Genomic DNA, 22,873 nt, shown 5'->3' on the forward strand with positions numbered 1-22,873 from the left:
GAGCAGCTAGGAACAAAAACCTAAAATTGTGAAATTGTAACCCATGTCAAACTCTAAAATATGTTCTATAACTAATTGTGGTGCTGTGCTTTGAAATTTATAGCTTTTTTTGTATATACGTTATTTTTCAAAAAACAAAAAAGAAGGAAAAAAAAAGTCGATTGTGATGATAAAAAAAATATTTAAGCCCTCTAGCTTCCTATATTCTGGAGCAGCTAGAATGAAAAATATGAGAGAATCCTATGGTAGCCCATGACAAACTCTAGGAGAAAGATCCCAGAGTTAGCTTTTTCATTTCTTTTCTTTGTATATATGTTATACTACACAATAAAAGAAGTTAAAAAAAAATGCTGCTGCCAACTAAAACTATTCCTAGCAACCCTAAAGAACACCTAGGGCTCTGAGATTCTACAAAGGTTCCATGCACTATGATTACTTTCCAGAAACCTATAATGGTTTTCTAGGCCAGATAATTCCTGGCACCCAGAAGGGCCAGCCTCTACAGAATATCAACCAGTTCCATCCCCTTATCCCATACATTTGACAGCCCTTTACAATATGAAAGCGTTAGAACTGACTTAGCCCAAATACCCCTAAGATTGGGATAAAGATCAAAGGAGAAGGTGGAGTTACAACAGAGAAGATAGGATTTAACAAATCAGTATGACTGTTGAATCGTTATATTGATATTTCTTTTAGTCTCCAGTGTCTTGGAGCAGCTAGAAGGAAAAACTTAAAATTGTGGAAGCATGGCCCATATCGAACTCTGAAATCTGTTCTCTAACTAATTGTTGTGGTGTGCTTTGAAATGTATCACTTTTTTGTATATATGCTATTTTTCATAATAAAAATAATCCAAAGAAAATATTCATTAGCTGCATCACAGATGGAGCTACATTGGGAAATATATCTTGAGCTTTTTAGCATGACTCCAAATTTTGAACCCAAACATACAGCTCAAGAGAGGTTTGGCAGAGGACAGGGATACCTCCATTTATTATTCCAGGAAAAAGTGACTTCATAAATCAAAAACTATATGCCATCCCTCAACTGCTCTAAAACAATCTTATTAAGCAGTCAATATCGGAGTCTTGTACCTTCAATCACCCCATCACCATAACACAATCTTAAGGACAAACTCTGAAAATGGCATAGCTTAGCAGAGACACAAGGCTCCCTGAGAGGCTTGGACACCTAATAAACAGCACTATAAACAGAAGTAGAGTTTAGAAATTTAATGGTGGTTGGATGTGCATGTGGTTAAGGACAAGGGAGGGAAAGAGAAGGATTTGTTTTCATGTAGTAGCAATTCAACTATGAATCTTAATCTATGGTCTCTTTCTTCATTAGCTATCTGTCAGTAGAAACAGAATAACCCGCCTCAGTCTAGGTGAATACCATGAGATGCTGCTACCAGATACTGGAAATTAAACTGTAGTCAGGCTGATCTTTAAGTATATATGTGAGTATATAAAGAGTCAGGAACTAAGCTAGAAAAAAGGCTAAGTATATTCTACAAATTCTGCTTTCTGACATTTGGGTTTTAATAAAATTAAGATAAAATTCTATCCATTGGAATTAATGGAACAGATAAAGAAAGAATTAAACTCACAATAAGATTATTTTCTTGGTCGAGGAAAAGGATGTTAGTATTAACTCTGGGTATTTTTTAGAAAAAAAGACACATACATTTAAATATGTGTGTTTAAAAATAAGACTCAGTAAATAGCTATATGCCTGTATCTTTCTCTCAACAGTTCATTAAAATAATAGGAACAATGACTTTAAGATTCAAATTTAAAATTGATCAAATAATTGATAATCAAACTTCATTCAACTCTTCTAAATCATTGATGGATGTGAGGCAGGCATTGCAAAGTGAAAAGGCCAATGATTTACATTCCGGACAAGAATCTTGAAGGCTTTGGATGATCCTGCTACTCTTTTGTTCATTTCTCTCAAGTTACATGATCTGTTTTCTGTTCCTGGAACACATTAGGGAAACTTCCAAATTGGCATATTTGCATAGGCTGCACCTTCTACTAGGAATCCTTCCCTCTAGATTTCCACACAACTCCTTTATCTCTTACGGCTCTCAAATCAAATGGCATCTTCTCAATGAGACCTTGTTGAACCACATATATGAAAATTGCCACTCCCTTCCTTTAGCACCCCTGAGGCCCTGCACTCTGCCCAATTTCTTCCATAGCACTTAGCTTAGTAAATAAATTTACTTTTCTCTTACATTTGATTATTATCATTCCCCTCCTCTTCCAGACTCCCGTCACAATGTAAGCTCCGCAATGGCAGGGGTTTTAATCTTTTTGATATTTGCTAAATGTACAAGTCCTTGTTTTATAGAATAAGAAGCCAATCCTTTGATAGATCAAGTTACTTATTCAAGGTCATAAAGCTAGTTAAGTATCCTAACTGTGAAACTCCTGCTCATAATTACTATGTCAAATTTATTCTGCTTGTGATAAGCTACAAATGTAATGGCAGCAAAAGAATGAGTGTTACCCCAAGGGAGTTGAGTTTAAGTCAATAAATTACACCTGTGAGGAGCGCAAAGCACAATAGAAGAATTAGAAAATACTTTGAAACAAATGAAAATGAAAAAATAACATACCGAAACATCTGGGATGCAGCAAATATAAGGTTTATAGTAAAATTTAAGCTTTAAAAAAGATCTCAAATTAACCTGGCTAAGCACCTTATGGAACTAGGAAAAGAGTGAACCCAAAGATGGCAGAAGCAAAGAAATAATCGTTTAGAGTGGAGAGAAATGAAATCGAGGATAGAAAGACAATAGAGAAAATTTAAAAACAAAACAAAACAAAAGAGTTGGTTCTTTGAAAAGATTAAAATTGGGAAAACTTTATCTAGATTGACTGAGAAAAAGAGAAGACTCAAATTACTAAAATCAGAAGTGAAAACGCAGCATTACTATCAACTCTATGGAAACGAAAAGGATCATAAAGGAATACTACGAACCACGGAATGCCAATAAACAGTACAGCCTAGATGAAATGAACAGATTCTGTGAGATATACAAATTACATAAAATGAACCAAAAAGAAATAGAATATCTGAATAGTTCTATATCAAGTAAGGTGATTGAATTAGTCATCAGAAACCTCCCAACAAAGAAAAGCTGAGGACGATTTGGCTTAGTGTTTAATACTACCAAACATTTAAAGAAAAATTAATATTAATCCTTTTCAAACTCTCCCATAATTTGAAGAGGAGGGATCATTTCCTAATTCATTCTATGAGGCCAGATATAGACACTACAAAAAAAAAGAAAAAAAAGACTATAGATCAATGCATCTGATGAACATCGATGCAAAAAAGTTCAACAAAATACTAGCAACTTGAACTCAGCAACATATTGAAAGGAGTATTAATATGACCAGTTGAGAGTTATTCTAAGAATGCAAGTTGATTCAACATAAGAAAATCAAACCATGAAATATACTATATTAATACCATATTAATGCTAATATTATTATACTAAAAAATAAAAGGGGAAAAATACACAATCATTGACCTTTCATGATAAAATGGTTAGCAAACAAAGACTACAAGGGAACTTCCACAACATGATAAAGGCCATATATGAAAACCCCACAAGTAACCTCATACTCAATGGTGAAATACTAAAAGCTTTTCCCTAAGATAAGGAAAAATACAAGGATATCTGTATTTGCCGTTTCTGTTTAACATGGTACTGAAGTGATAGCAGAACAAACAGGCAAGGAAAAGAAATAAAAGGCATCTAAAATGTAAAAGAATCTGGGGTAAGAAAAAGAAATAAAAGGCATACAGATTGGAAAAGGATTAAAACTGTTATCACAAATAATATGATTTTATAACTAACGAATTCACAAAATTACTGTTGGATCTAATAAGTCTCATAGAAGATAACAGGGATAAATCTGCATTGACATGGATATGGCAAGGGATTGTTAAATATAAGACCCAAAGCGCAAGCAAAAATGAAAAAACAGATAAACTGGACCTTATCAAAATTAAAAACTTTTATGCATCAAAGGACATTATCAAGAAAATAAGAAGACAATCTACAGAATGGGAGAAAATAGGTGCAAATCATATATATGGATAAGAGCTTAATATGTAGAATATACAAATAATTCCTACAACAACCAAAAACAATCCAATTAAAAATGGACAAAGGACTTGAATAGACATTTCTCCAAAGAAAATATACAAATGGCTAATACACATATGAAAATATGTACAAGATCATTCATCACTAGGAAAACGCAAACCCAAACTACAGTGAGACATTGCTCCTTACCTAGGATGGTTATCATTTAAAAAATGGAAAATAACGAACAAGTGTTGGCAAGGATGTAGAAAAAATTTAAAACTCTCATATATTGCTGGTGGGGATGTGAAATGGTGTAGCTGCTGTGGAAAACAAGTTGGCAGTTTTTCAAAAAGTTAAACATAGAATTATCATATAACCTGAGAATTCCACTCTTAGGTACATACCAAAAGAATTGAAGAGAGGGACTCAACAGTTGCTTGTACTTTAAGTGTTCATGACAGCATTATTCTTGACAGCTAAAAGGTGACAGCAACTGAAATGTCCATCAACAAATGAATGGATAATAAGGAATATCCATACAACTGCAATATTATTCAGCCATATAAAGGAATGAAGTTCTGATTCATGCTACCATGTGGATAAACCTTGGAAATTTACCATCACGTGAAATAAGCCAGACACTTAGCATAAGCCAAGTTTTCACTTATATGAAACATCTAGATTAGGCAAATTCAAAAAGACAGACAGTAGATTAGAGGTTCCCAGAGGCTTGGAGTGGAGGAAATGGGGATATATTGCTTAATGGGTACAGAGTTTCTAGTTGGAGTAATGAACAATTTGGGAAATAGATCATGTCAATGAATGCACAAAAATGTGAATGTAATTAATGCCAGTGAATTGTATACTTAAAATGGTTACAAAGGTAAATTTTATGATATATTTGACCACAATAACAAAGGACAATGGAAGAGTCAGGAGAGCAGTCCAGTTTTTATTTTGTGAATTTCTCTGAATAGTACTGATATTCACTATCGACTGCTACATATTGCCTTGTGACCATTTCCAGGGACTCCCCATTTCGGCCCACACTGTAAAGTCTGTCCCAGGCTATGTTACAATGGTGTGACAACTGCCGCAAGGAATTTGGCAGAGATATTAATAGAAATAGAAAAGCGTAAGGTCCTCAATAGTTATGCTGCTCAGCTTTCTCACCTTTCCTCCGTACAAAGAGCAGAATATCTGTGAGGGTGAATTCCAGTCATCAAATAATCCATAAATGGTTCTTTTTGTGTGTGTAAAAATAGTACTTTTGCATTTAAAGAAAATATGGAGTGTGATTTCAAGATTAATAAATTAGGTTAACATAGCATTTATCAGAGGCTATCTAAATAATGGACACTATATTTTACATAATTTTTTAAACAATACTTTTAAAACCACAGCAATATAAATACGTCTTCCTAAGCACTTACTTGGCTGGGGTAGGGAAAATCTAATGTTGTATAGATTACATTACATCTCACAGTGCTTACCAACCCCAGTGAGGTAATCTTGACTTTGCCAAGCAAAGAAAGAATTTGAAAAACAGACTTAAAAATTGAAGAACAGAAAGCCTGCCTTGGATAGTAAATTGGATTTGAGAGTTTTATTTGAACAGAATAGAAATGCAAATGAGAGGAAAATATAAATATTTTAATCAATGAGTACATTCTTCAGTATATTCTTTTCTCTTATAAATAACATCATGGACTTTTCTTTTATGGATGTTCTTTTAACTGCTGCCCTTCCCTCTTGGAGAACTCATTCATTCACCATGTCATTCAACAAATGTTTGTCCACATACTACCATGTAGCATGTATGCTTTTGAGCTTGATAAGGTTATGTTATTCTAACAATTCCTCAGTTCACCACTTTTTCCCTCAGAATTGCTATCATTTATCAGCAATCATATACAGAATATTTCCACTCCTCCAATCCATTTAATAAACTGCTATGAAATTTTCATTTACTCCAATTCCAATAACCCGGCATTCCGAAGGTGGGGTAGTGAGGGTAGAATGGTGTGGAAGGAAATAAAATGGTGTCTTTTCAGGACAAATAAAATCCAAAGTAAAACCAAGTACAAGTTTTGGTTTTTTGTAACCACTGAGTACCAAGCAATTCTAAACAATTATTGTGATGCAATACTAATCCCAGTTAGGGTGAACTGCTCCCACTGCCTCTTCACCTCTTGCTACATCACTCACAGATGTTCAATACTTCCCTTCTGTCTACCTGATGCAGTCCAAGTTCCATGAGTGACAGCCCCAGAGTTTATATAGAAAAGGCAGTAATCTGGCTGGAAGTGTTGCTTGGCGATTTATTTTATAGCTTCATCTGGATAGCAAGCACACGCTAGTACCTAGATTATAAACCTGTTTTGAATGACTTCATGGAGGACAATGTTGGAAAGAGGAGAATGCTAATGTGATGGTAGGGGACCTGATGCCTGTCAAGCAAATGACTAAGCTTTCATGCCCATTCAATACTGTATATATTCCGCCAATAATTTTAATTCTTCTGTCTTGATCTTCATGGCACTTTAATTTTTCATTATGTACTACATTGGAGCTCTTGTAATTTTGATACAAGTGGTGAGAGCAAATATCCTTGCCTTGTTCCTGACCTTAGGAAAAATATGGTTCATGTTTCATTAAGTACGATAGTATGATGTAAGTTGTAGAATCTCTGCAGATGCCCTTTTTTAATTTGAGGAAGTTCTCTTCTATTTCTAGCATGCAGAGAGTTTTTAATAATGATAATGGTTTGGATTTTCTCAAAAGTTTATCAGCATCTATTGAGATATTATGTGGATCTAAAAAACTTCTGTTTATGTAAATTATTGCATTAATTGATTTTTGAATGTTAAGCCAACCTTGTATTCCTGGGATAAATCCCAGTCAGTCATGGTGTGGTATTATATATTGCTGAATTCAACTTGCTAATATATTGCTAAGGAATTTTACTTGCCATGTGGGACGTGACGTGCTTTTCTTTTAATGTTTTGTCAGGTTTGGGAATTAGGATTATGTAAGCCTCATCAAATGAGTTGGGAAATATTTGGTCTTCTTGAGTTTTCTGAGTTTATAGAGGACTGATATGGCTTAATTATGTTTCTGTAGAGTTCACTGGTGAAGACATCTGGGTCTGAAGTTTTCTTTGTGAGAGCTTTTTTTGTTATGATATCAATGTGTTTAATCTATTGGAGCTATTTGGATATTTCCTTTTTTTCTGTGTGTGTTTTATATTAATTTGTCCATTTCATTTAGAATGTCAAACTTATTAGCAACAAATTGTCCTTAGTACTGAATTATGATCTTTTAAATGAAGAATGTGCAGATATTTATTTATTTATTTATTTATTTATGCAGTTTTACAAAATCTTTTTTATATCCAATCGTGGTAATTTATGTTTTCTCTCTTTTGAATTGATTTGTCTTGCTAGTGTTTCCATCAACTTTATTAATCTTTTCAAAGGGTCAAATTTTGCATTTGTTCAATTTTAGTATTTTTGTCCTATTTCTATCTGACTAATTTCCACTCTTACTTTTGCAATTTCCTGTCTTCCATGTACCGTATAGTCTAATTTGGTTAGAAAACGTTTGGCTTCACTCTAATGCCAGGTTAGACCTTGGTAGAAAGCTAGGTAACCAGGAATCACCAGAAATCCCCCCAAAAGAAACAAATAGTAACAAGACCCCAACAACCACAAAGCTTGCATGGTATCAGTTCTGCATGGGAGAAAACAGATGAAAGAAATGGGGCATCTGACTTTTGAAATAGTTGGAAACTAGAGAACCCAAAGTACAGTGCATCCATCGGAGCTGAGAGGGGTTTTGCTGATAAAAGAGCAAGTGATTGTAAGAACTCTGCAGTGGGAACTGAAGGGACTGGAATAGTCTAGTCTCCATAAACTTGCGACACTGAAGCCAGGCCTACTTCCAGGGCAAAGCCATACATGGAGGAGAAGCTACTGAAAGTTGATGGGTAGACTAGATGGTTATAATAGGATATACTTAAATATGGAAATTCTCATGTTAAGATGGGTTTATCATTGGCAGTGAAAAAAAAGTAAGTCTTTATACAGTTCATTCAAAATGGTAACTGTTGGGCGGTGCAATGGTGGCTCAGTGGTAGAGTTCTCGTCTGCCATGCAAGAGAACCAGGTTCAATTCCTGGAGCCTGCCCATGCCCCCCCCCCCAAAAAAAATGATAATAGTAAACAACACATTTCAGGAACTTAGCTTACCAGTTCCTGAATGTTTCTTTCACATACCTTATATATATCTTATCTAGCATAGTGTCTCAAAGCCAGGCACATGGTAGCACCCAATAATATTCACTAATTGTGTGAATTATTTTAAATTAATTTTATGTTTAGCAGATATTGCCAAATGTTATAGGAATTACAAAAATCACAATTTTTACTTGCTTTTGGTAGGGGGTTATTATGACTCCTCAAATGGATTTTTAGAAAATACCCCCAAATTCTTCTTCATTCAGATAAAGAGAAAAAACGCAATAGAGCATAGTGTTTAAAATATTTGTCTCAATCAAGCATACATGCTGTTTTTAAACACTGAAAAAAACTGAATACTCAAATTTATATTCAACCTACCTTCAGTGTGCTCTGAAACTGAGTCCACTGATTGTCCATAACTGAATACTCTGTAACCCAGACCTACAAAATTAAAAGTCCCTGAAGCTTTTATAAGTTCTATCGATTATTCTAGGGTACAGTAAAATTTAACAACTATTAAGTACAGTAATTACTACCTCGTCCATCACAGCAGCAACAGAATCTTTCCATCTAACTCAGTTATTCATCTCATCAAATTATTGGTAGATGCATCACTGAACATTGAAACAAATCATCTTTATTTATGAATTGGGCCAATACTGGAATCTTTATACTACTAAGCATCTAAATATAAATTCTGGAGATAGACTGGTTTCAGCAATATTTTTTAAAAGCATTTATAAAATATCTAATCATTTGCAGCAACGTTGGTGCTTATAAGGAAAAGAAAACATATATCTTTACCTTTGTATTTATGCAGTATAACCTACCTGCTAGAAGCTTGCTCAGTTCTAAGCTGTTGGCCCTGTGAATCACCACTTTTCTAGTAGAGATGCAATGACTTCCTTCCTTAAACTTCTACCTCTCTAGAGAAGGAAAGTCCACATTAATGTAACAGGCTACCTTTGTAAGGTACTCATTCCACTTCAAAAATAAATAAATGAATCTGCAGCACTTTCTGCCACATATAAATGTCACGAATTGGAGAATGCCAGATGAATAATGTACATCATAATACTTGTTTCCATTTAAGTGTTTTGTGATACCGCTTTTTATCATCTTGCTCAGCTGTCGAAAATATTCATTTGAAAAGAAAACCTTCCACATTGGTGTAACACCAAGATGCCCTTTCTTTTCCATTCCATGCTGCCTGTCATTTGTCAGGCTGGTATGTTTTTACAGCTCCCCTTTTCTCCTCCCCCACAAAAGGTATTTCCGAGAAACTGCTTTCCAAACTTCGCCACCATAATCTCTAAGGGATGTGTGAAAAGGTAACGTTCTGAAGCTTGCTCAAATAAAGTGATAATAGGGTGAGAATACTTTTTTTTTCTGTATCTTTAGAGTGTTTAAGATGGAAAGAGGTTCCCCACATAATGCTGTTCCCAGCAACGGGTACATTTTTGAATGATTTTAAGAGGAAGCAACACAATTATAGTTCTCCTAGTTTGCAAAGGGGTATAATTTCATATTGCATCATCCTTCTTTCAGCTTCAGAACTACTTCACTCAGAGATTGAAGCTATACCTTGAAAAAAATGCCTGTAATGTCTGTCACCATGTGAAATTAGAGCATTTCATAAATGTCATCTGAATGGCACACTATACAGTATGGTCTTACTATAATTTGCTGCAAAATTTGTATAGTAGTTATTAACAAGATGATGTTTTGACTTTATTAAAATCAAAGTTCCCACTGTAGTATTTTTAAATTATTTCCAACATGAATAAACGCATTTGACATACCTATACTCAATGTTGTATAGAACCACATTTTGGGGGAAAGTTAACAACTTGGTTTAAGAATCTTTTTTTTTTTTCCTTTTGGTAAAGGGATAAAAATTGCTGTGAGCTTACAGTTCAAAATACTTGCTTACTACAGCATTAGTTTACCGAATCAGTGAAAACATAATTGTCAAATATATTATGAAAGAAAGGTATCCATCTGAGATTATAAAAATGTAAATTTAATCAGGTAAAAAAAGGACCTTTACAAAATGTTCAAAAGTTCTTAGGTTATGGCTTGGATAATAAGCTGACTCCTTGGTACATGCTAAGCATTAAAGGAGACACATTTCTTTCCAATACCACACAAATCTTCATTTGAGAAATATACTGGTCCCAAGAAGTTAATTTGCCTCTCAACTATATGCATTGTTATTTCGTAAAAATATAGGACTCCAAAAAAATATTTCTTCATTTAAATTAATAAGCATTGGCATAATGATCCACAAGCAAATGTGTGTTTCCTTCCTACTTTAAGGATAGTGTTTAAGTAAATATCCAGTTATGCAGTCTTCTGTGGGGTTCCTCTTAGCTTCCTTAAAGGTTTAAGTAAAACCGTCACGTCTCTAGTCTCAATTTAGGCTTGGCTTTTGAGATAAACCTTACAACTGCTGAATTTCTGCTCTGTTCCTTTTATTACTTGTGTGATCTTGGAGCAGCTATTCATTTCCCTGAGGTACAGTATCCTCAGGGATGGATAAATTACTAACTCCTTCACCAACTTTGGTAAGGACTGAATTAAGTCACAAAAAATGTTGAACATAAGCTTTTGCTCATGGCAACTGCAAAATAACTAGAATCTATGAGACTCTTGTAGTCTAGTTTCTGTCCTCATGCATTTTTAGCAACATGTCATCCATCTGGTCTGTCTTACATACTTCAAAATAAGTCATTCTACACAAGACACCAAAAAGCAGGTGGTTGGATCGACGTGGAGGTCAACTCCTTCAGCTCACCAGCGGCCGAGACAGCCCCAGAGCTGGAGAACACTGGAAAGCGTAGCACACTGGCCACTATTTCCTCTTGATTCCTGCAGTGCACCTGTCCTTCTTATAGTTTTATAGTTATAGGAAAAGACCAGCATGTTGGTTTGTCAGGCCGTAGGAGGAGCAAGGCTGGCTATATTTTGTTTCTCCGAACAACTCAGTATCATCAAAAAGCATGTACAAACAGCCATGAAATAATGACTAATATTTTTAAGCAAAATTCTTTAATTTTTTAAGCAAACTTTAAATCTCTAATTTTGAAGAAATGGTTTAGGATATAATTCAAATGCTAAATTGCTAGAAGGCTGGTGGTGTGGAAAACTTCGGAAACAATTCCATTTTTAAGATGAGATTCAGGGGACCGAACAGAGTGGTCCACACCTGACCAAGAATACACACCTCTGCATATGTTCACACTCACCCCCACGTGCTCCCACACACATGCACCTCCAGGTTGTTCTCTATGCCCCCTGGATAGTGTTCCAGCTTCCTCGGTATTTAAGAGTGGGCCATACTCTGGCAGCAATGGCGTAACCTAGGAACTTCTAGGAATGCAGAATCTCAGGTCCCATTCCAGACCTCCTGAATCAGAATTGACATTTTAGAAAGGTACCTGGGTTACTCGCATGCAGTTGAAAAGTTTAAGAAACTGTGCTTTAGTTGACCCCCACCATATTGATTGTTGCAGCTGTGCTCCCATGGTTTTCTCAGAGCTAGGTCCAAGGACACAGCAAAGTAAGATGGGGAGACAGTAGGAGGGATGGAGAAAATGCCCAGCAAGAAGCACTCAGCTCACATTTCTTGAATGCCCCCTATGTGAGTCACGCCATAGGTCTGGGGGCGGTCCTTTCAGTCTCTTTACTTCCTCATGCCAGCATCATCTGTGGAAGTGACTAAGTGACTAGAGCAGGTACTCTAGGAATACCAGCAAATACCTGAAAGGGCGGAGTGAGCAGAGGGACAGGTTGGATCCAGATACTTACTCCTGCCTGGGGTCAGTATAGCCTGGGGTCTCTAGATATCTGCCCTTCAAGAGTGGGTTCACAGACCCTTCTCCAGACACCTCAGGGTTCATCAAGACATCATCCAGGCCTTGGGCTCTGTCTGGTTTGCCTGGACCTAAATCACTCTAGATGAGGAAAGGGGAAGAGACTGCCATCGTCCCAAGCTCAAACAACTCACACACTAAGATCAAAAGAAACGGAGAAGTACAGTGGCATCCTGGGAATCTTACATTATATGGAATATAGTAATAGCCAAGTCTATTCATACGACTAATGGATTTTTATCCATGGTGCCACCAATTTTCCCCTTCCTTGGTTCATGGACCCCTTTTGGATCTGATTAATGTCCTGAAAGCTCTCCGCCACAAAACTACACAGACACTCCTATACATGCCACTTAAAGGTATACCTGCCTGCCCTAAAACTCAGCCACAGGAGTCCAAGGCATCCAAGGACTTTATGTTAAAAACTCAGTAATAATAATTACTCATTATTTTCCTCCCTCCTGTGAATATTATTATTGTGCTTTGGATAGTCTCTGTGTCTTGACATTGGCATTAATATCTTTAGGATTCAGTGACTCAGAGCATTACTTCACGCCATTCTCAAATCTTGGCATTCACATGAGGACGAATTACAATATTTCTTATGGAAGAATAAGGCAAACATGCCATATCTTATGAGATTGGATTGAGCGTCAACTGACAACTGCCAAAGGGCAAGTTCCTATCTAGAATACAGAGCACACAGCACAGTTACTCAGGCCATTTGGGGCTGGCTCAATTCCTAAGTTATTATACCAAAATGAGACTTGAACTACTGCCTAATTTCCTTGTATGCTCCCTAATATTATTATGGGTTGCAATTACATGAATTTAAAAAATGTCCTTGAATTCAATTTTACAGTTTGTAATTCTGACATTGTTGACAACTTTTTTAGCCTGTATTCTGTTATTCCATTGAAAATGACAATAAACATTTTTAGAAATTTTCTGTAACATTATTAAGGTGAATACTTAACACAATATTTCCACGCATAGCAATAATCCATCCACTTTCTCTTTGTACTTGGAAAATAAAAAAAAAAATCCAAATTAAGGCAAATATGAATGTGATTTATAGAAAGACAGTTTGGAGGTTTTAAATTCATAAAACCGTTCTATTATTTTATTTACCTTCATATTTTTATCTGTAGTTTTCTCTGTTATATTTCAGATTTAATGTAAATTTTCTATTTTCTGTTTATAAAAATAATCAAAAAATCAAATTAGGAAATGAAAGTGGAAAAAAAGAAAATGGTTTAAAACAAAGAAAAATGCTAACACTTTATGGTATGTCTTTCCTTTCATGAATGTTAAGCTAGATTTCCAAACCTTGAAAAATATCAACATACAGAAGCTTCTAAAACAAAACAGAACTTTCTCTCTCCTTCTTCCTACTCCTACTTCCACTCCTGAGACTTTGAACACTCTATTTTCTCAGTTATTCAGTTAGCTACCAAGCAATCTTATTGAGACATAATTCATACAGCCCCATGATTCACCCATACAAACTATACAAGTCAATGGTTTTTAGTATACTCACAGAGCTGTGCAACCTAACCACAATCAATTTTACATTTTCATCACCACACAAAGAAACCCTGTACCCATCAGCAAGTCATTGCCCATTTGCACACACTTTTGCCCCAATTCCAGCCCAAGGCAACCACTAATCTTCTTTCTGTCTCTATTGATTTGCCTATTTGGACATTTCATAGAAACGGAGTAATATAATCTATGGACTTGTGTGACTGGCTTCTTTCACTTAGCAAAATTTTCAGGGACATCCATGTCGTAGCATATATAAGCACTTCACTTTCTTCTATTGCTGAACAATATTCCACTGTGTGGCAATACCATACTTTACCACCTTCTCATCAGATGATGGACATTGGAATTGTTTCCATCTTTTTGCTATTATGAATAATGCTACTGTAGATGTTCACATATACATTTTTGTGAGGATATATATTAGCATTTTTCTTGGGTATATACTTGGGAGTAAAATTATTGGGTCACACAGTAACTCTGTATTTAGGAATTCCAGACTGTTTTCCAAAGCACATTAAAGCATTTTACATTCCTACCAGCAACTGAAAGTTCTAATGTCTCTCATCCTCATCAATACTCACTATCTGATCTATTTTCATTCTAGCCAACCTAGCGTGCATTTGAAGTTGCATCTCTTGTGGTTTGCATTTCTATTTCCGTAATGACTAATGATGTTGAGCATTTTTTCATGTGCTTTTTGGCCATTTATGTACTTTCTTTGGAATAATGTATATTCAGATCCTTTGCCATTTTCTAATTGTGTTATTTGTCTTTTGTTGTTGAGTTGTGGTTCTTTACATATTCTGGTTACTAGTCTCTTAGCATTTATATATTTACAAATATTTTCTTCAATTACTTGGGTTGCTTATTACTTTTATGATGGTGCTCTTTGAAACATATTTTTAAATTTTAATGAAGTTTAGCTTATAAATATTTTTATTTTGTTGCTTATACTTTTGGTGTCATTTCTAAGGAATAGTTACCTAATCAAGGACATGAAGATTTTTGCCTGTTTTTTTTCCCTAAGGATTCTATAGTTTTAGCTCTTATGCTTAGGTTTTTCTTCCATTTTGAGATCATTTTTACATATAGTGTGAGGTAGGAGTTCAATTCCATTCCTTGACATATGGATATCCAGGTGTCCCAGATCAATTATGGTGTTCTAGTTTGCTAGCTGCTGGAATGCAATATACCAGAAAAAGAATGGCTTTTAAAAAGGGGAATTTAATAAGTTGCAAGTTTACAGTTCTAAGGCTGAGAAAATGTCCCAACTAAAACAAGCCTATAGAAATGTCCAATCTAAGGCATCCATCCAGGGAAAGATACCTTGGTTAAAGAAGGCCGATGAAGTTCAGGGTTTCTCTCACAAGTGAAAAGGCACATGGCAAACACAGTCAGGGCTTCTCTCTCAGCTGGAAGGGCACATGGTGAACATGGCATCATCTGCTAGCTTTCTCTCCCGGTTTCTGGTTTCATGAAGCTCCCCGGGAGGCATTTTCCTTCTTCATCTCCAAAGGTTGCTGGCTGGTGGACTCTCTGCTCCATGGTACTGCGCATTCTCTGCTTTCTCTGATCTCCCATTCTCCAAAATATTTCCTCTTTTACAGGACTCCAATAAACCAATCAAGACCCACCGAAATGGGTGGAGACATGTCATTACCTAATCCAATTTAACAACCACGCTTGACAAAATCACATCATCCAGGGAGATGATCTGATTACAGTTTAAACATACAGTATTGAATAGGGATTATTTTACCTTTATGAAGTGGGATTTTGATTAATGGCTTTTCTAGGGGGCATACATCCTTTCAAACCAGCACATATGGAAAAGATGATTTTTTTCCCCAGTGAATTGCTTTGGCACTCTTGTAAGAAGTCGATTGCTGTAAAAGTTTATTTCTAGTCCCTCAGTTCTACTTCAATGATCTCTGTGTCTATCCTTAAATCAGGACAACACTCTCTTTCTTACTGTAGCTTTGTAATATTTTTTTTTTTAGTTGGGAAGTGAGAATCCTCCAACTTTGTTCTTTTTAAATATTTTTTAATCTATGTGAGTCCCTTGAATTTCCACGTGAATTACAGGATCAGCTCGCCAATGCCCACAAAGATGGCAGATTTTAAATAGGGATTATGTTGAATCCACTTATCAATTTGGAGAATGTTACTACCTTAATAATAGTAAGTCTTCTGATATATAACTGTGTAGTGTCATGCCATTTATTAAGGTCTCCAATTTTCTTTAACAATATTTTGTGGTTTCCAAGTATATATTTTGCACTTCTTTTGTTAAATTTATTCCTCAATATTTTATGCTTTGGGTGCTATTTTAACAGAATTTTTCTTTCTTTTTTATTATTCATTGCAAATGTATAGAAATACAATTGATTTTTGTATATTTACTTTGTACTCTGCAACCTTGCCAAACTCAATTAGTTCTAAAAGGTTTTCACTGGTTTCCTTAGGATTTTCTATATGTGAGATCTTGTCCTGTGTAAATAAAGATAGCTTTACTTCTTCCTTTCCCATCTGGGTACCTTTAATTTCATTTCCTTCCTTGGTCCAATTACTAGAAACTGCAGTGCAATGTTGCAGAGAAGATTAAAAAAAAACTTACTTGGGATCTTAGGAGGAAAGCATTCAGTCTTTCCTCACCAAGTATGATGTCGGGTAAGGATCTTTCTTAGTTGTCCTTTGTCAGATTAAGGAAGATTCTTTCTATTCCAAGATTGTTGAATGTTCTTATGATGAAGGGGTATTGAATTTTGACAAATGTTTTTCTATTGAGATGATCATGTAGTTTTCCTAATTTATGCTATTGATATGTTATATTCTATTAATTGATTTTCAGATATTAAACCAACCTTGCTTTGCTGGAGTAAATCCCTCCAGCTCATAGTACATAATTCTTTTTATATAATCCTGGATTTGGTTTATTTGAATTTTGTTGGGAAGTTTTACATCTATATTCACAGTGGAATGTTGGTTGCTATTTTTCTTTTCTTGTGATGCCTCTGTTTGGATTTGGTGTCAGGCTAATACTGGCCTTATAAAATGAATTGGGAGGTATCCTAAATATAGTTCTATGTAATTTTATCATATGCGTACACTGTGTTATTCCCACTACAATCAACCTACAAAACTGTTTCATCATCATAAAGATTTCACTTGTAATATTCTTTTATACTCCTATATACTTCCTTTCCCCCACCATCTCTAAACGCTGGTAACCACTAAATTGTTCTCTATCTTTACACCTTTTTTCTTCTCATTTCTATTGTTTTTTTTCTTCACATTTTCCAGCTCTGCCATTTGGTGATATACATTTAGGGTTTCCATATCTTCTTGGCTAATTGATCCTTTTATCATTATGTAATGTCTCTTTCTGTCTTGGAAATGTTCTCTGCTCTCAATTCTACATTATAGGATATTAACATAGCCCCTCCTGCTTTGTTTATTAATTTTTGCATGGTATAACTTGTGCCATCATTTTTGTTCAATCTATATATGTATTATATTTGAAGTGAGTTTTTTGCAGACAACATAGTGAATCACTTTTCTAATCCATTCTATCAATTTCTGTCTTTTCATAAGTTTATTTAGCCCGTTACATTTATGTTATTATTGATATATTAAGGCCTAATCCTGACAATTTATTTTTTGCTTTATTTGCTTGTCCAATTCCTTTTCCTGCCTTCCTGTATGTTATGTGAATATTTTTTAGAACTCCATTTTGGGTTATCTGTAGTGTTTTTGAGTGTTATATCTTTGTACAGCATTTTTAGTAGTTGCTATAGGTATTATGTTATATATACATACATTGCATATACCAAACTTATCAAAGTCTATGGATTTTGTTATTTTAACTATTCAAGTAAACTGCAGAAAATTCACCTCCCTTTACATGCTTTTACTTCCCCCATTTTTAAAGTAATTGTCTTAAATATTTCCTCTAATATACTGAGAACATTAGACAGTGATACAATTTTTGCCAACATATATACATAGGGAAATAGATTGGGAGAAGGAAAATATGTTGTTTCCATATTTTAACTTCTTTTTCATGTGCTTTCTTCCTTCCTGATGTTTCAACATTCCTTCTTTTATAATTTTCATTCTGTTTCAACAAATTCTTTTAGGGTTGGTATGCTAGAGACAAATCCTCTTAGATTACCTTCACCTGGGAAACTTAGGCTTTTCTCTTCATTTCTGGAGAATTTTTAACTAAATGCAGAATTTTGTGTTGAGAATTCTCTTTTTTCAGTACTTGAAGAATATTAAACCACCTCCCATTCTGATCGCCACGGTTTCTAATAAGAAATTGGCTGTCCTGCAAATTATTTTTCTCGTATACATAATGTGTTATATTTCTTCAGCTGTTTCAAGGTTTTATCTTCATCTTTATTTTCCAAAGTTTTACAATAAAGGAGTACATATCTTAGGGTTTATACTGTATAGTGTTCAGTTTCTTTAATCTGTAGGTTTTGGCTACTTGCCAAATTTGGGAAATTTTTAGCCATTATTTATTCAAATACTTTTTCATCCCCATTCTCTTTCTCCTCTCCTTCTAGGATGGTGATAAATAAAAGTCAGATATTTTGTTATAGTCCCTCAGGTTCCTAACGCTTGTTCTTTTTTTTCAGTCTTTTTTCTCTCTATTGTTCTGATTGGTAATTTCTATATTCTTTCTTCAAGTTCACTGATTATTTCCTCTGACTCCTGCACTCTGCCTTTAACTCCCTGCATTAATGTTTTTCCTTTGGTTCTTCCTTAATTCTCTGATTTCTTTTCCGAAACTTTATGCTTTTTTACTTGTTTCAAATATGCTGTTAATTTCCCAATGACATGTGTATAATGGCTTTAAAATCATTGCCAGTTACTTCTAACATCTATATCACCTTGATGCTATTTTCTGTTGACTCTCTTTCCTGATTCCATTCTGGTTTTTAATATGAAGAGTGATTTATGATTGAAACTGGATTTTTTTTGTGTGTTACAAGACTCTGGATCTTATTTAAATCATTTATCTTTATCAGGCCTTCTCTGAAACCCCTCCAGTGGGTGAAAGAGGCAGGGAACTGCCAGTAGGGATGGAGTCCAGGATCTCTAGCCCACCTCCAGTGAAACAACAAAGGAGGGGCTTCTTGTAACTGAAGGGCAGGAGCTGGGTTTGGATCTACAGATTCTTGCAGATAGATACCTGCCTGGCTAGGAAGGGGAGAAGCATCTCTTTATTACTCTCCAAGTGTCCTCCACTGATACCAGGGTAAGTGGCCTTGTCACCTATGAGCAGTGGTGAAAGTCCTGACTCTCCACGGGGCCTTCTCTAACAGCACCTCAGCAGGGAGCAGGAGACGTGCCTTATTACTGCTCCCCACAAGGCCTCCATTGGTGGTATGGAGGGGCTTTGTGGTGTCTTGTCATAGTCTGGCAACTGATTTACCCACTTCACTTTTGCTGAAAGGGTGTGGATAAGGCCAAAATTTCTTCCTGTTATGTTTGGATAGAATAGAGCAGTCATTGTCTAAAAATTTTCTGTCACACTATGCTGTTTCACTTCCTTTCTGGTCCTTTGCCTAGAAAGAGCAGACTTTTCTTGGATCTTGTTTTTGCCTACACCTGTTGGCATTTCCTGATGGCCAGCTTCTCCAATACCCAATCTGAGATTAATGAGGCAAAAAGAAAGCCCAGAGAATTCACCACTGTGTCATTCCCTGTGTCCTGAAGTCAGATTTCTTCTCTCCAACTTTCAAATTTGTCTTTATTTATAATGCTCAGGATTTTTAATTGTACTTAGAAGAAGGAATAAAGCATTGTAAGTCTATATAATCTTTCCAGAGACAGGAACTCCTCCTCCCTATATGTATTTTTGTGACTCCTCTGTATGTTTAAATGTATTAACATTTACCACAATATCTTTTTACATGTAAGATGCTAAAACAATGTTTTTTAAATTGTTTCTTTTATCATACCCCCTTCCATTTGTCCATTTTTTAAAAATTCCTGTAGAATTCATGTTTAATTCATGTTTTTATGCAATTTTATTGAGCTATATTCATATACCACATAATCATCCAAAGTTTATCATCAATAGCTCACGGTAGCATCATATTCGTCACCATAACCAATTTCAGAACATTTTCATTACTCCAAACACATAAAAATAAAAGAACACCCACAACACCCCATACCTCTTATCCTCCCCTTATTATTTATTTATTTTTCTGTGTTTATTTTCTTGCTTGACTGCCCATACACTGGATAAAGGCAGTGTCAGTCACAAGGCTTTCATAATTACATGATCACACCATAAAAGCTCTATCATCATACAATCAGCATCAAGAATCAAGCTTACTGGATTACAGTTCAACAGTTTCATGTATTTCCTTCTAGCTGTTCTAATACACTAGACTCTAAACGAGAACATCTATATAATGTCTAAGAATAACCTCCAGAATGGCCTCTCAAGTCTATTTGAAATTGCTTAGCCATTAAATATTTATTTTGTTTCATTTAATTTTCCCCTTATGGTCAAGAAGGTGTTCTCAATACCACAATGTCAAGGACAGTCTCATCCCAGGAGTCATGTCCCACGTTGCAGGGAAATTTACCCCCGTGGGCATTACTCCACTTTTTGCCCTTGGAACTACTATTACTTATGTGTTGCAGTATGCTCTACATTATCTAACTTTTCTTGCTTATTTTCCATGTGTTTGTCTTTTTGTTCTGTGTTTTAAAAGATTTCCTCAACCTTATATTCTAAGACCCAAACTTGGTTTTCAACACTGCATGTTTTAATCTTGATAATTAGATTTAAAGTTTCTAATTTTCCCAGACTGCTACTTTTACATGGAACTTTGATAATTAACGAGTTCTACATTTCTTGAATCTCAACTTAAAAGAATTAGAATGGTTTTTAAATTTCTTTTTGGTTTCCAAATTATGTCTATTTCTTCCAAGAACAGTTGTTCTCTTTGTTCATCTTAGTCTTTCTATTTTATGTGGTTGATTTTGTCAAATACCTGGTAATAATTAGTTATATTAAATTTATTAATTAAGACATAAATTATGCCTATTGATTAATATTCAGGTTATTAGTACAGGTAAAGTTTCTTCTCAGTCGTTTAGCGTCATTTTCCCAACAGACAGATCATAGGCTAAAAGTGAGCAGGCAGTACCAAGGTGCAGGCTTCACTTCAGGGTTCCTAAGTGTACAGCAGATTCACAAACTGCAGAGACCTCCAATTGCCAAACTAAGGAGAGATTTTTTTCCTCTGTCAGAAGAGTATTTTTTGAGGCAGTCCCTCCCAGGCAGAGAAATTAGAGATCTCCAAGGGTACGGGCGGATTACTGACATGAAGGGCCAGAGAAGTCCCAACCCTTCCAGGGGCCTTTGTGAGTGCACGCATCCACAGTTCCATCCAAGAACTCTGCCCACCACGTGAGAACAGGCCCACTTATCTAGGCTCATGCAAGCAGATTAGCTACATCTCTTCCCAGCTCCACAATCAGTGTTTCTAGGTGGTATCTTGAAACTGGCACGCGCTCTCTCTCTCATCCCCCTACTCTTTCCCCTTCTTCTCTCACCTCAAATATGTACAAGCTCAGAATTACCCTATACTGTCTCTCATTCCAAAGAAATGGATTTGAGATAGCAATGCAATTGAACTCAGAAAAATAAGATTTTATTTTTTGCATATGTGAGCTGTAGGACTGAAAGACATATCTGCTACACTTTAATCCATATGGGTTATAACATGCAAATGAGATTTGGGGAGGTAGAACACAGACTTTCAATAGTATATACCAAAATTACTTGACCTTAGATATTCAGACAGAAAAACTATTCCTTAATAAAATATTTATGTAAGCATCAGATTATTATAATTCCCATTTTAAGCAACCATCTGACTATGAGATTAGTGCTAAGACATACTCTCTCCTTATTCACTCAACATTTGTTGGAAAAAACTTATATGACTGACTGCTCTGTTTTTTGCAGGTAGGGAAATAGATGACAAAAAGTAAACAAAATAACTTCAGTGACAAGAGCTGTGATGATATGAAAGGCAGTGAATTGATGATGTATAATTGGGTGGTCAGCAAAGGATATTGCAAAAGGTATAACCTTTGAGTTAAGACTTGGATGACAAGTAAGAGACAGCCATGCTGAAAATTCAGGGCAGATTTATAAAGATGAGATGTATAAAGACACTGTCAGATTTTACTAATCAATATATGTAAAATTTTTAATATAACTTCTCAAGAAAACCGTCCCTCAAAATCATAAAATAAGAATAGTAGACATTGTCTTTGTTAATTATTACTCTACTTGTCAGCTTTCCAATGAAACGCTTAATGTTCTCTTATTAACACACTCTGCTTACTCTGAAGGTCTTTAAATCCATATTTGTCCTAATTTATATTTGGCTTTTATTTGTTAAAATAGGTTTTAATGTATGCTGAAAGTTATGAGAAAAATATACTTTTCTTTGAATTTATTACCTCTACACTGTAATTTTTTAAAATTTTCTATAACTGGATTGTGGTTTATATCTCTAGACACTGTCATCTTAATTATTTACAACAAAATACATAGTTATTAAAGATCAATACAATAATTGAATTTATTCATCAACAAGTTAAATTTGCCCTTTTTTCCACAAGTTTTACTTTTTAATACTATCAGATTAGTTTTAAAAAAACACCAGTTGAGACACTACTTTTATTTTTATTCATTCATTTATTTATTTTTTGCATTGGCAGGCACCGGGAATCGAACCTCGGTCTCCACATAGCAGACGAGAACTCTGCCTGCTGAGCCACCGTGGCCCGCCCAAGACATTACTTTTAAATGTCAAAACAATTAATCTGACATAGTTAGGATAAATAGACCCAAATATAGAATCAACTATATTTGTGGATATTGACAATAAAAACATACTGAAATTATCAAAATCCACTACACCTATGAGTTACAGTGACTGTTAGAATGAGAAGCTTAGAAGCAGGGCTATCAAAATTTCCATTTGGATCTATGTGTAAGGGACCTTTGTTGTCCTCTCCTATGGAATTGGGGGGCAAGGCTGTTCTTG

General features: G+C 35.2%; 1 protein-coding gene across 1 annotated transcript in view; it reads right to left on the bottom strand.

Moving 5' to 3' along the window:
- USH2A (usherin) overlaps positions 1-22,873 on the bottom strand; it is an 844,952-nt gene that overhangs the window by 657,229 nt on the left and 164,850 nt on the right. The window lies entirely within an intron of this gene.

The sequence above is a fragment of the Tamandua tetradactyla genome, chromosome 4, assembly GCF_023851605.1.
Source record: "Tamandua tetradactyla isolate mTamTet1 chromosome 4, mTamTet1.pri, whole genome shotgun sequence".
NCBI classification, from domain to species: domain Eukaryota; kingdom Metazoa; phylum Chordata; class Mammalia; order Pilosa; family Myrmecophagidae; genus Tamandua; species Tamandua tetradactyla.